Source organism: Bactrocera oleae, chromosome X (genome assembly GCF_042242935.1).
Source record: "Bactrocera oleae isolate idBacOlea1 chromosome X, idBacOlea1, whole genome shotgun sequence".
In the NCBI taxonomy this organism is placed as follows: Eukaryota; Metazoa; Arthropoda; class Insecta; order Diptera; family Tephritidae; genus Bactrocera; species Bactrocera oleae.
The window spans coordinates 30,990,545-31,006,499 of record NC_091541.1 but is presented as its reverse complement, the minus strand read 5'-3'; the positions used below and the strand labels follow the sequence as shown (position 1 = coordinate 31,006,499).

Below are 15,955 nucleotides of genomic sequence, written 5' to 3'. Positions count from 1 at the left end.
GGGAGTTAACGGCAGCCTCCACACAGTAGCTTTACGATCATTATAAACAAAACTATTTCTTTGCACTCAGCAATAATACAACTTCTTAATAAGCATCTTTGCTTATTTAAGTAATCAATACTCTTTTCAATAAAGCTAAGACCACAGCTTCTTAAATAAGCATCTTTGCTTATTTAAGCAACCAATATTCTTTTTATTAAGCTAAGACCCTTCATACAATGTAAAAAATAAAACTAATTGCTGAATAAGCGAATATTGTAAATTGACACTTATTGTAAGACTTAAGCATATAAGAAAAATGTATAAATAAGAGCAAACTGAAATACTTCCATCAGGACCACTCAACTTAATCGTTTGATTTCTTATATTTTTTAATACTTCCATAAAGAAGGAAGTCAATTTGCATGTATACAAATAGGGAAACACTTTTGCAAGTTCGTGAAATAAATTCCGTTTATTAGTTATTGATTATAATCGTATTGAAATTAATAAAATAATGTTACGGGAAAATAGTTGGCGTATTTTCAAATAAATACATTAATCTATTGACAACATAATTGCCAATTAAGTAAATGGACAAAAGGGATTTTGATTGCGAAGGTGGAATTTATTTACATTTAAAGTATAATATTTATATATTGATTTTGAAAAATGAAGTGTGCAGTGGCGAGTTGCAGTAACTATTATGAAATGAAACCATTAGAAACGAGTTTTTACCATTTTCCTTCGTATATACTAGTTGACAAAAAATTGTCAATTTTTTCTTAGCGAGAAATGAATTTCGTAATCATTATAATTATAATTTCAAAATCTTTTCACTATTATTTCATTTAAATAAATCTATTACTAATATATTTTTGATTTTAATATAAGAAACTACTGCTGGATACATCGCAATTGCAATAACTCACCTAATTGGTTATTATGTTGTCAATAGATATAAGTATTTATTTAAAAATTATCAAAATATTTTCCCGTAATATTATTCTATTTATTTCAGTAAAAGTTTTTCAGCTTAAACTTTTAAATTAAGTTTATTTCACGAATTAACATAAGCGTTTATTTTTTTGTTTACAATTTATACGCTGTTCTATGCTTCCTCTTCTCAATTTAAAAGAATTACGTCAAAATATGCGTTTAGTCAGCTTGCACAATTGTGCTATGAAATGCCAACCAGTGTTGCCACTTTAGAAAATATTTTGGTACCAAATTGCCTAACAAATCTGTTTCAAAACTATTGATTTTTCTTATCATCAAAACATTGGGATTTATTTCAATTCACATTTGGAAAAATATATACATACAAATAAACCATATGCCTGATTTAAATGTGCAGATATTCTGAAAGGAGATCTGAAATCTTTGGACACGTTAAAAACTTTTTTTTTCATAATTTTTGTTTGATTTTGTTTATCAGGTGTGAAGCAGGCAGACATCTGAACATGTATTATCGGCATTAGAGGTCAATTAAATTTATCAATATGCACACCCTTCCTTTCCCGGAAATATTACCAGCAGGTGTGTTTCTGCGATGTGCGTTTTTATGGCTCATTTTGCTTCGCCTTGCTGGGTTTCGCTTCGATGGGAACGAACTCATACAAAAGCATACATCCGACTTTTCTGTCAAAAACAAATGTCTGACGCAAATCGAAGCAAAATTTCTATATGAATCAGCCATTAGGCTCAGATAAAGGTATATGCAGGAGTCCGAACAAGGACACGCCAAAATTTTCTCCCCCTACAATTACATTTACATACCTGCTAGGATATGTAGATGGGAAGGAGTCGGAGGAGAAGAGCCGAAGTGAGCTTTTTGACGGAAGGGTCGAAGCAAGGAGGAAAGGTTGGAGAGGTAGTTTTCCGTAAGAATCTCTCCGTCAATCTGGCGGTAGACTTACTGCTAAGGAGGGCTACAGCACTACTTGCCCTTAGCAAAGTTCATCTTGCCAAAATCGTAGGCGTTTTTACTGGATACAGTCTAATACGCATTCATGTGGTAGAGCTAAAAATCTTGTCGGACGCTAGTTATCAAAGTTGTATGGTGGACAGTAAGGTGGAAACATCCAGGCACTTTCTCCTTCATTGTCCAGCCTTTGTAAGACTGAAGTTGAAACATCACGGCCCGTCTCAACAAATTTCTGATAAGCTCAAGGCGCTTTGTCGATTTATACGGGTCTTATGATCCATTATATTGGATCACAACACATCTATTGGCGCTTTGTGCAGCCGTCGGGTAACACATCGTTTTTTCTTATCTGCCGAAGGGGGCAGTGTGAATTGCCGGCTAAAATAGCTCCAGCTTTTCTTCGGGTCCGGGGAGCCATATCCATCGAATTGAATGGTATGAAGCGAGCAATAGCAACAGCGATCACCTTGCGGTATTGACGCTGGCCAACGATGACGTCCGTAGAAATGGGTAGTGAGGTGAAGGTGCTTTCTTTAAATTCTGTGAAGCTGATCCAGTAAGCTTTGTTAAAGTTAACAAAGGTGCGGTTGTCCACAGAAATATCGAGAAAGATCGAGATAATTATGGGCAAATATTCTGAGGCGAGAGCTAGCATAAATCTGGAGGGGCATCGTCATTCATTGTGCAGATTGTCAAATCGTCAATCTGTTCCGCCAGCTCCTTCGCCCTACTATCGTTTGACAGGCAGGAGTGCCAAAGATCGTGGTGCGCGTTAAAGTCACCTAACACCAAACGGTTTTCACCACGAAGTAGCGCATCTATGTTCAGGATATCACCCGAACTGGGGGAATGTAGATATTAAATATCTCGAGCTCAAAATCGCCTGATTGGACAGTTATACCCTGACATTCAGGTCAGACTAGGAGTCACTTAAGTGTGGTTAAGCGACACCATGAAAGGTTGTTGCGGGGCAGACTCCTACAGTCAGTGGTGCTCATGCTTGAACACTTCGTATGACTTCGTTTGACGAGCGCTCACAACGTACTGAGTCAATCAATCGAAAAACTGTCAAAGAAAAACTTTTAGCTAGTAACACTAGTACTAGGGATAAAAACGCCATCTCCTGAATACAAACCGAACGAACTTTTTACTTGACCTAATATATAAATGTCCAGACATTATTCATACTCCTGCACAATCACCGGATTTGAACGTCAACGAAAATTTATGGTTGATATTAATAGCGGGCGCAAGTTTAGATCAGCGTGGAGTTTGCGTACACAATTGTTCTATGAAATGCCGACCACTGTTTTATATGATCTTTAATATTGAGTGGGAGTTCGACATGTTTGCAATGTGTTTGGTATGTCAGTTCTTGATGGTTCATAATTAAAAACACAATTATGTATATTTTTCATTATTTTGCAATGCTAGTAAAATTAAAAGTAATTGTGTTGTTAGTTACAATATAAGCTTTAGAAAATATTTTGCACCCGACTTTCATATAAAAACGATCAAAAGGAAACCACAGATAGTCCTAACTACACTTGAACTGATAAAGATGAAGATATGTAAAACATACAATAGGGACAGTTTACCATAGTTAATAAACTTTAGTAACTCTCCACACGCATACACTCTCAAAATATTAATTTAAATGTGTAAGTTTGCCGACCACTGATCCAAACTTTTCGTAACTTTCCACCTAGCTTTGGCCAGGTCACGTTTCCGCTGCAGGTGTAATTCCAGTAATATAATAACTGCAGACGCAGAGTCTATCAAAGTTCACTAATGTTGCATATTTCTATTGTCGCAACATTTGCTGTGTCAAGTTATATATTTTATAGTGTAACACTCAATTCAATTGACGGTTCTTTTAAGAGAGCACAAAGAACATTTTTAAACTATTCTTTCTTTCTTTTCTGAACTGAAATAACTGTTGTTTTACTAATATCGGTTATTTTTGCAATTTCGAAGACTGTATTTTTAGTTTGATATAATAAAACGATATGATTTTTCAAATTCTTTGAAATTTTCTTAATTTTTTCAAAGTTTAATTTTTACAAAAATACCACAGCTAAATTGACAATGTACAAACTGTACTCTTTAGTACCATACTTAATAATTACAAACTAAACAAAAACTCGTTGTCTTCTTCCGAAAAACAACAGTTAATCAAATATCAAAATGTACTAAGGTTGTTTCACGTTTAAAGAAATAAATAAGCATTAAAAATTAAAAATTTTAAGAAAATTGAATAATTATTGACTTTTTTAGCCTCCTCGTTGAATTTTGAGTATTGCTCGACACTGTATGTGTATGCTCTTTAAGATCATACTTTTGATATGTGTGTATACTTCAAAATGTATATATTTTTAATTTTACAGGGATAAGAATAAATAAAACAAATGGATTTATGTTTCATTTTTTGTACTCTTAGAGTTTTTTTCAATTAACGCTAGGTGTGTCAAAAAATAATGGGAATTTTTTAGTTGAAAAGATATCTTCACCAAATTTGGCATAGGTTGTACAAGAGAACGGTAGTGTCCGAAGACCACTATAGCATATAGCTGCCATACATACTGACCGGTCAAAACCAAGTTCTTGAATGAAATCTTTTATATTTGTGAAATGTATTGTAGTTTTGGTCCAACCGAATTTAACGTTTTCCTTCCTTTTAAACTCGTATTCACTACCCCGTCATGTTAAAAACAGCAGAAACGTAATGTTAATGACTTTGGCAGTTCAAACGGAATCATGTAAATAAACTAATTATAATTTCTGAATAGATTTACAAATAATCTCACAAAAAATTCTTCATTTGGTGAATTTGTATAACATACATGTGCCCGCCCAGTTACAGAATTTATAATATAACAGCATTAATATTTTTAACAGTACTTGTGTTTTAGAATGATGTACATTGCTTATGTTTTCAATTTTATTTTTCATATAAATCTCCTGTGGTAGAATTTTTTTTTAAACAAGTTTTATTAATGAAGTACTGTTGTATTTCTTTCCAAATAAATTTATTTAATTACTAATCAAAATTTACTGCCTAATTGTCAAGTGTTTAACTGTGGTTTTATTTATGTTTCAGTTAACATTCAAAGCTTTCTTATGATTAGAAATTACGCCAAAGGCGTGTTTTGACGAATTTACGGATGAAGTAGTGAAACATAAATAAGGTATTAAAATATTTTAATCGATGTAGGGTGATCATGTCATGTCAGCTTAATAATTGTATGTATGTATATATTGTACCGATGATAACTATATTGTGCGTTTATTGTCGAAATTTGAGGCTTTGCCTATGACGAAAGCTTAGGCGGTTGACCGCACCTCGGCTTGATTTGTATACTTTTCTGAGATTACGATTCCCAATTATTGTTTGAACTGTTGACTTTAAACATTTTTAGAGATTGTTTGTCTTTGCGGTAATTAATAACTGGTTGCCGTATTTCAATACTAATTTCGTTACTCGGTTTAAAAAATAGCACCGCGAAAATATTTTCAAATAAAGACGCTTGAGGTAGTTGGAAGCACTGCTGGTATACAGAGTTGCATTTTATTCATATTCTAAAATTGTCGTATGTAGAAGTTTCTGTGTTTTGAAAAATATTTTTAAGAATTATTTTAAAAAAATATATAAAATTAAAAAAGAAATTGGTCACAATAACTTTTTTCTCTTAATAAGAGTTTGTTTAGTATGTCTTTTGTTGTTTCATTGTGCATAGATGGTTCAGAACTGGAATTTTCAGGGGGGGTAGACTTTATTGTGCGACTCTATATAGTGCCAATTAATGTTAATGCCAATTGTGGTACATTTATTTTCGTTTTTCTTAATAAACAATCAATCTGTAAATTAAGCGTCATAGACACACGTACAAATATGCAGCCCATACCATGTTCAGCTAATCACTTAAGATATTTTACTAATTTATCGCGTTAGTTTTGTTCTACTCGTATATTTATATATGTATGTAGGTAGTATATGAATCCGATATTCCTTTTATTTTGCAATTTTTGGCCTTCTTTATTTATATTACTAATAAATTAGAGCCTATTAAAAATAATCCTACTTAAATGGGACAACTTTTATACTGCATACGTATAAATATGAACAATACAATTAAATTTAAAAAATGTTTACGTATTGTAATGTGCATAGGTGTATTTTGCGTTGCATATTGTACACAATTATGGGCAAATCATCAATAAGTTTATGTACAATATATATTTAACCCTACTGCAGTAAGAATCTATCCAAGCTAATAGATAAAGAAAAGCAAAAAATCAATAGACAACAACTGTTGCATGTACAGTATAAAATGCATGCAATGCGCATGGCTGATATACATTAAACATATTGTAATATTACATATCGACATTATATTATAAAACAGAATTATTTACAGAAAACTAAACAAAAACTGTGTCAATCCATGTTAAGCCAAATACAGTTTTATGTAAGTTTATTTAATATGTACTGATTTTTTTCGTACACCAGGATGAGGATTTGAATTTGGTTTACAATTTCCCTAGTAGAGTTGCGCACGACCAAATAAAGTTTATATAGTAAACAATAAACACTTTCCTGTTCATTTTCGCATTAATATTTTATGTGTGTTTGTTTTCTCTTTCATCTATATTTTCAAAAGCCGTTTTAATTGCATTTTATGCTTTTACTAATACATTAAACGCATACGTAGACTGATAAATATGGACTAGCTGAGAAATTTGCGGTTTATAAAAAATCATATATATACTTATGTATATTACATCGTCGTTGTGTCTCCTATTGTTAAAAAAAAAAGCACAAAATTTAGAACTTTCTTTATAGATATGGCATCTCAACAGGGATACTAACCAAAATGGCATCAACCCCTTTATCTGGCCTGCTATTTGTTATACATATATATATATATTTTTTTTCTTTTTTAACTACCCCATTTTATTTATGAAGACAGCGACTTTATCTTAACGTCACCTTTTCATTATGCATTTGCTTTTCAATTTACTCATAAACATTCTCATTCTATTATACTCATTCGTTTATTTCTATATATTACCTTTATAAATTCGAAACGTCAATAATTTTTTCCAAAATTTGATTTTAAAATGTCCAATACTTCTCTAATTCGGTCAATAATTGGGGTAATTTTCACTCAAATTTCATAGCACTTAATATTTAAAATAACTTGTAATTTGAAAGTCCGAATAAGCCCATATTTATAGGCAGGTAGTACATGTATTTAGGATATAAGACAGTGTAAGAAGATACATACATATATTTGCTTAACAACTTTTCTGGGTTAATTGCTGTTTTTTAGTTTGTTTTAGTTAACAGTTGTAATACTTATTTAAAAAATATTACAAACTTTTATATTTGACACTTGTTTTAAATAAACTAATAAGTTTTTATTCCAGATAAGACTTTTCAGACTTCTTTAGATAAAATTTTCTTTAGTCACTGAATTGGAATTTTTTATACGCTATAAGTGCGTATTAACAACGACCACGTCGGCGGTATGTAGGAGTTCTCGTACTATACTTGGTTACGCTTGTTGATTGTTCTTCCGTTAGGAGAGCAAACGAATCAAATACTAAAATGTTCGATATGATACACTCCTGTATCGGTTGGTTGCCAATTATTATTCTTCGCCTTTTAGCCGACCCACAAACCTCCGAAGACTAAAATTTAGAAGATTTCCCTTATAACGTGCTAAAAAGTATTTATAAAGAGAGCGTGAGAAAAGGGAATTCCAAAAAACACATTACTCTCAGGCAAGCGCACTTCGTAGAAAGGCAAGAGATATATATTAAAAAATGTGAAGCGCTAACGCGCATGCTCTTGTTTAGATATTCCGCTTCTAGGCTGAATTATTTTTCGTCATATACATCGTGCATACACATATATATATGGATATATGATTTTATATATATTATAGAACGTATTCAACTATAAACTGAGCACAACGGCCACTGGACGAGGCAAGATAGACAGGCGAGTTGACTATCTTATAGTTTAGTAAAGATGTTGGCCAAAACTAGAGGGTACTGCACTATTCGTTTAACACAAAAAATATATCTGAAAGAAGAAAAATACGCATGGTCAAAATGGAGATGGTTACAATACACTTTGTACCATATCTTGTTCAAATTCAGGCACACATTAATCACAAATCGTGTTTCGGGTTAAGTTACAATAGGAGGAAAAACTAAAATCAGTTATCCTCACTACCAACGTTGTAGCATAAATGTAGGTACTTCGCCAGTTGCATTCACTGGAAAAGTTTCGCAGCGGGAATATACATACATACATATAATTTCTGATGTATGAAAACCGTAAAAACGAAAACATCCCTTCACTCAAATGTTAGAATAAAGACAACCTTTATCATAAATATTAAATTCAAACGATGAAGGCTTGAGATTATTGGTGAATTCCGGATGCGATACATATAAAATAATAAGTAATAAACAAATCGTTTGAAATTTGATTTCGCATTAATAATGCTATTATTTTAATTGCTATACATCTATGATTCGGAATTCAATTAACTTGTACCAATTATATAAATGTATGTACATATATTTTGGGAATAACAATACGACTTGTTTTCGCCTTTCTGTCTGTCTGCATGTGTATACGAGCTATGTATATGCTATAGTGATCTCATCAAAATGTGTTCGAAGATTGTGCCGTTGCCTTGGATAATAATTCACGCCAAATTTTGTGAAGATTTCTCGTCAAATGTAAAAGTTTTCTTACAAGTACTGGATTTTGATATGATCTAAAAAATGTGTTATGGTGTTGCTCTAGATAATGAAATAATTTACTTTAGATAATAAATTTCGAGAAGATACCTTGTCAAATAAAAAAGTTTTATTTCCAAGAATTTTATTTAGAACGTTCAGTTTGTATGACAGCTATGTGCTATAATGGTCCAAAAAAAAGAAAAATTCAGAGCGATATCTCAAAAAAAGGGACTAGTTCGCGTATATACAGACAGACGGACAGATGGACATGGCTAAATACACTAAGGTCGTATCGCTGATTATTTATATATATATATATTATATGGGGTCTCCGTTGTTACAAACTTCGTGCAAACTTAATATATTCTATTCACGGTATAAAAATGATTTCCTCTCGAGTACCTCATGGTACCTAGACGCGGTTAAATTTTCGCTTTTTATAAATTGTATTTCCACTTTGATAAAATACATAAAATATTTTATGTAGGCCAGGATTTTCAAACAATGAATACAAATTATTTGACTTGAAGTTTTTTTCCAAATATCTATCAAAAGTCCAATTTTTGGTATATTCATTTAATAATAGTTCATTCTGTGCATTTAAGCTTACAGATTAAAACGCCTTTATTATTATTTTTTGTTTCGGATAAGCCAATCAGCCGTGTGTTCAGAACACTGTAACTCAGTATTTACACAATATTTATAGCTTAAAATTTAAATTTATACTGTCGAAATAGGTCGAAATTTTGAACCGATTGTTTACAGGGGAAAAGTATGAACCGCGATCATATAATTATGGGACAAAATTTATAAACCAAATCGTGCTTCTGATCAAGTTCATCAGTACAAATAGTTTTATATCAGCAACTTCCGAGACGTCATCCAAAAACCCTCGAGCCTTTCATTCGCATGGAAGATGTTTTACAGTCTCCTCTTCTCCTACCTCCTGACAACTTCTACAATAGTCATTGTATGGTGCAGCTCGTCTGCTGGTATGTCTACCAAGTGACAGTGACCTGTTAGCACTCCTATTAGAGTTCTTATGTCATCACCAATCCCTCTCGATTATCTAATTTGGACCCATCCTTATAGATCCCTGTCAACCTCGCCATTTTCCCACTCTCTCTGGAATTTAGTTTCAATTCCATAGGATTTCGAAAATGTATGGTAGTGGGTAGAAACGGGACATTACTAAGTATCTTAGAATACCCCTTATTACAGGAAATTAATCAGAGGATTCCCTCAGTCTAAGAGCTGACATCGTTGCCAGTTGCTTACAGACTGTTGGCAGTAAATGTAAAATGACGTTTAGTACCTGACTTGGCGTTATTCTAAAAGCTCCACGGATGCATATACTGGCTGCTCTTTGTACATATGTTTTCCATACGCCTCATCGCGTATTTCTTTTTCATTATTGGCCAATATACCAACATACCGTATGTCGTGATCGGTCTAACAACTACTGTGTAGAGCCAATGAGCTACCCGAGGAGTTAACCCCCATTTGGCGACCACAATCTTTTTGCAGGTGTAAAGTGCTGTAGCACTCTCCCTAGCAGCTAAGTTTGTTTTCTATTAAAGCTTTCTGTCTAAACTTAGTCCTAAGTAGCTTCCTTTATCTCTAATTGTTAGCCTGGTACAATTTAATAATGGCTCCATAACTTTTGGAATACTGTGTTTCCTAGTGAACAATACTAGCCCCGTTTTGCTAGCATTTAAGTTTAGGTTTGCGGGGGTAATTGGGAATTTACCTCTAACCGAAACCGGCACAACAGTACGCCCTTCTTTTGTAGATCTAACAGCAATTTTTTCATTGTTAGTATTCAGAGAAATGGGGATAACACGCCTTAAGGAGTATCTCTTTGGACAGATCTGCAAATCATTGTAGCTCCCAGCGTTGAAATTATCGACCTGCTCGTGAGCTTCTGTTCAGAGATGTCCACATCTTTAAGCGCGCTCAGTATGGATATTATTGAAAGCACCTTCTATATTTAAACGGGCTACGAGGGTGTATTCTTTTATCTCCATAGAGATGTCCAAATCTTTAAGCACGCTCAGTATGACCCTAGGCTGAATATTATTGAAAGCACCTTCTATATTTTAGAAGGCTACGAGGGTATATTTTTTATCTCCCTAGATTTTTCAATCCTTGCTACCACTGAGCTTAGTGCTGTTTTCGTGGATTTTCCTTTAAAATACTCATGCTGTAAAACAGCCAACTTTTCTGTGCTTAGTTTGTTTCTTATGTGTATATCTTAGTCTTTTCAACGTTTTTAGGGAGAATGAGGGGAGACTAATTGGTCTAAAATCCGTTGGACTTGTATGTGAGCTTTTGCCCGCCTCAGTTATGTATATTACCTTGACTTTCCTCCATAACAGAGGAATATAGTTTAACTGCAGCGCCCCTTTAAGAATGGTTACTAGCCAATCTATTATGTAGTTTTGCGACTGCTGTAATTGAGCCAGGAATAATTTGTATATACTTGACTGTATGGCTTTCAGAACTACCTGGGAAGTGGGTATCCCTCAGTAGGCCTAAAGACTCTTCACTGGATATCGCCCAGCTGTGGTCTGGCTTCTGAAGGTATCCAATGCTAGGCACCGATTGTGCAATTATTTTCCTAAGTCGAGACGCCTCCGCCGTATTCGCGATATCATTGCAAAAAGATTTCCAAGAATTTCTTTGCTTTCTTAACCTTTTTTTTTGTATGAACTAAGGAGGTTGTAGTCCCAATCCCAATCTTCCTCGCCTTGGGATAGTTTAACTGCTTCTTCCAGTCCGTAAAAGAGTTCAGACGGGGACTCTTTTTTCCTTCATAATCGGCAAATTCTCTTTTGGTGTCGCTCAGTGTGTTTACACAAGCATAATATACTCTATCAGCGTTTTCGCATAGCCAAATTAATTGAATACGTTAAGATTATAATTAAGAAACCAGTTTTAGCTTTTTACACAGCCGGCTATTTGATCATAAACATAGCCAAATTTACAGTGGGGACAACAACCCGTAGAGTTGCATTACAGTTTCAACTTGATTTCCATATATTTGATTAGGAATTAATGTAGTAAATTAAGATTTTTATTATACATGTAAATCGATCTAAATTAGCGCTTTGAGGAAACGCCGGTTAATTGATCAATTTACTCTTGTGCGAAGAGGCTATATGACCTGTAATAGAATGAGTAACGCGAATGTTGCACGAGTACGAAATTGCTTTCAAGTTGCAATACACTTACACTTTTCTACTACCAAACTCTGAATTTTCGAACTAGAACGCCTTCTTAATATGCATTTTTCCAATCCTATCCATGCACTGAACTGTGTAGCAAAACTAAAGCTAAAAAAGTAAAAAATCTGTATATTTTAAAATTGTTTTTTCTCAACCAATCTTTTATTTCCGATCCCATCTTTTCATTAAATTATTTTCTTCGTGCAAAACTATTTCCTTGACGACGACATCGTGAAACTAATAATGAATATCTTTGCTTGCAGCCCACAGTTTAACAACCCAAGATAGATATCGCATAATTCGGTCAGACGCGATTACTTGTGCTAGATAATTTCACAAATTTCTACTGGAGAGTGGAATTTCAACAGAGAGGTTCCCCGCATGTACATGGCATGTATTGGCTTAATAATGATCCCAGGATCAACATTCAAGATCCTCAGACATTCTCAAATGTCATTAGTTTTATTGACAATTATATTTCTACAGATGATTTAATCAGCCACTTATAAAATTATTTGGGTTATTAAAAGCATAACCACAGTCGGGATTGTACTAGGGAAATAAGGGGACAACAATTTTGCCGTTTTGGTATACCATTTCCACCAATGCCTTCAACGCAAATACTGGTACCTCTTACAGAAACAAGTTAAAGATCAGAAAAACACAAGGAAAACTTTTTCAAAATTCAAAACGTTATTAATTGAAATATGACCACAGAAGACATTTCAAATTTAAGAGATTTCTTGTCTGATAGTAGAATTAATATATCTTTTGATGACTATTCGTTAGCCTTTCGATTTTATATGAAGGTCAAGAGTTGAACTGTAAACTCAAGAAAATTACATTTAAGTACAAGATCCACAAATTCGCTCTGAAGAGCAAATAAGAAATACTAGAGGTCATAGATCTCGGCGCGAAAGAACGTTATGATGTGCAAGTTCCAAAAACTGTTCAACATAGAACAAGGCGACAAGATCCACAAATTCGCTCTGAAGAGCAATTAAGAAATACTAGAGGTCATAGATCTCGGCGCGAAGACCCCGAGGTTCGATCTGTTGAGCAAGTTTTAAAAACTGTTCAACATAGAACAAGGCGGAAAAATCGACAAATTCGATCTGAAGAGTAAATAAGAAATACTAGGGGTCATAGATCTCGGTGCGAAGACCCCGAGGTTAGACCTGTTGAGCAAGTTGTAAATACTGTTCAACATAGAAGACGGCGAGATCCACAAATTCGCTCTGAAGAGCAAATAAGAAATACTAGAGGTCATAGATCTCGGCGCGAAAGTACGTTATGATGTGCAAGTTGCAAAAACTGTTCAACATAGAACAAGGCGACAAGATCCACAAATTCGCTCTGAAGAGCAAATAAGAAATACTAGAGGTCATAGATCTCGGCGCGAAGACCCCGAGGTTCGATCTGTTGAGCAAGTTTGAAAAACTGTTCAACATAGAACAAGCCGGAAAAATCGACAAATTTGCTCTGAAGAGCAAATAAGAAATACTAGAGGTCATAGATCTCCGCGAGAAAGTACGTTATGATGTGCAAGTTGCAAAAACTGTTCAACATTGAACAAGGCGACAAGATCCACAACTTCGCTCTGAAGAGTAAATACAAAAGATACTAGAGTTCATAGATCTCGGCGCGAAGACCCCGAGGTTAGACCTGTTGAGCAAGTGAGTACAGGAATTTAGAGCGCATTCGTGATCAAATGCAAGAAGAAATCTTGAAATAAGGAGCGAGTAGCGTGGTAGAGAAACACAACGTCGACAGCTTAGTAGGAAGGGTATGGGGGAAGAAATTTTGAATCAGAGACGTCTTAGACAAAGTCAAGTTCGCCTTTGTAGAGATACCCCGGTCAATAGGCAAATTGAAAACGAAAGGCAGTCCTAACGAATCCGAATAACGAGAGAAAATAATGTTATAGAAACTGATTATAGTGTAAATTTAACAGATTTGCATATTTACATATTATTGTTCAGAGTCTTCATCATATAAAAAGCGACCGTTTTATGCTATCTTCAGATATTTTATATTTTGTAGAAACTTGGAGTTATGCTTGCGAAAAGTTTAATATAGCAGGATTTACTCCAATTAACGAACTGAGCACGGAAACAAGCAACAGAAATAAACGGGCATTATAGTATTATATATGCAAAGCATAGAATAGCTAGCTCTATAGAACCAGAAACTGTAAAGAAAGTTATTCAGGCCACAAAGTTTTAGAATCGGTTTTGTTTAAATGTTTCAATATTAATATTCTGATTCTTAACAGAAATTCATCTTTATTTGTCAGACATTTAATTGTAGAACTTTAGGAAGTCCTTGTTTCTGAGTTATGCAATCAAAATGTGCTAATTGTTGAAGATTTTAACATTTGTTTAATGTCTACATGGACTACAATAGGAAATCTGCTTGAAGAAAAAACCTTTAGTTCATTGCTTGGTGTAGAATATTCAACTACACATGCCGGCACGCAAATTAATTGGGCATTTTCAAACATGGGTCCTCCCCCATGTTAATGGAATTACTTTTGAGACAGTACACAGCTAGCATGACAGTATTTGTGTCTCTATTTCGAACTAAAGTTTTCAGTCTTATTGCAATGGTTCTTCATTTTTTATTCAAATATAATCCAATTAAAATGGTACAGCAATTTTGATGGTAGTTTTAAAAACAATTTTAAGAAAAATATGTAAATAATCTAATTGAGAAAATTTTAATTATATGTATAATTTGTTATTATATAAGACATTAATTTATAAATATATGATAGAAATTAAATAGTATAAAGAGAAATGAGATATAATTTAGATATTTGCATAAGAATCTCTATAAAAATTTATGTTTAATATTGTATAATATAATTGTTAAAGTTGGTAATATTTATTATTTTTAAGCTAAACATGTATAATAATATCGATAAAGTAAATAAAAAATGTTATTCATTGTCAAAAAACGATTTCTTTTCATACTCCTCAATACAGTTGTAATTCATTCTATATAAAATCAATTATAAGCGTATACAACAAAACCCAAGAACGATTTACAAATTGCTCTAATTAATTTCACTGTGAATGTAATTAACTGAGGCAATAGTTCCTACTTCTAATTATTAAAATATATAAAGAAATCTCAAATGAGTATACCATTTGACCATGAGAGAGTATAAAATGTTCGTTTACATTTTAAATAAATTTTTTATAATGGGTCATAAAGGCCTATAGAGGAACCGAGCACCCGAAACTAGTAGTTTAATAAGTCTAATATTGCAATCAGATGGCACTGAACATTATCTGTTGCATCTTCACCATGCAAGTGCAGCAAACTTATATAATATTTGGGCTTATTTCTGGAAGTGCCAACACTCTGAACTCAATTTCCAAGATAGGTAGTTCATTTTGAGCACCTTCCTCTAAGTCTATTCCATTAAAAAGACTTTGAAAAACATTTTTAAGTTCACTTTGCTCAAAAACATCATTTTTTTTTTTTGATTTTCCTCAATTAGAACACGATGTCTTATGCAAGTCTGCTTATTATCGTTTTTAATGAGATCTTGTTGTTCATTCTGCATGGATAGTAAAGCATTACCATTCCGCGGAAATACTCAACTCTGGCCAAATGTAGGTTCAACCTTCTATATCGAATAATACAAGGTTTGGTACGTTTTTTCACAAAACCGCTACCGTCTTTAAGAGGCATGACAGCACCGCTTTCTGGTAAATTATCGTCTTCCCTGGCTTGTGCTTTTTTACTAGATTTAAAATATTTGTATATATATGGGAAATCAGCTAAAGAAAGAGTTTCTAAGTCAGGTTCTAAGGTCCCGCTTTAGGTTTCAACATTCGAACACGTTCCTTAGGTCAAGAGGTATTTATAAATATTTTGCATTACTTGTTTCCGAAAGATGCAGCTCAATGCAGCAATATATTGCTTCTTGTGCAGATATAATATTTCTGTGCCTGTTATAAATTTGTGACCTATACTTGTATGTTTAAGTTTTAGCTGAACAGTATAATTTCCAGCATTTACCTCTGATATAGCTTCAGTTAAGAGCCTA

The 15,955-nt window shown here is 33.5% G+C and overlaps 1 protein-coding gene and 1 long non-coding RNA gene across 4 annotated transcripts in view; one reads left to right on the top strand and one right to left on the bottom strand.

Annotated features, from left to right (window-relative positions):
• The window catches only part of CaMKII (Calcium/calmodulin-dependent protein kinase II), a 111,771-nt gene extending 104,202 nt beyond the window's left edge, over positions 1 to 7,569 (bottom strand). The window contains exon 1 of one of the 3 annotated variants that reach the window (XM_036367078.2): positions 7,195 to 7,569. The gene's annotated coding sequence lies outside the window, so the exon portion shown is untranslated. Of the gene's footprint in view, positions 1 to 6,978; positions 7,172 to 7,194 lie in introns of those variants that run through there. The other 2 variants (XM_070112467.1, XM_036367080.2) reach the window with 2 other exon arrangements.
• Positions 1 to 15,955, top strand: part of LOC138858020 (uncharacterized) — a 98,477-nt gene that overhangs the window by 69,518 nt on the left and 13,004 nt on the right. The gene's annotated exons all lie outside the window — the stretch shown is intronic.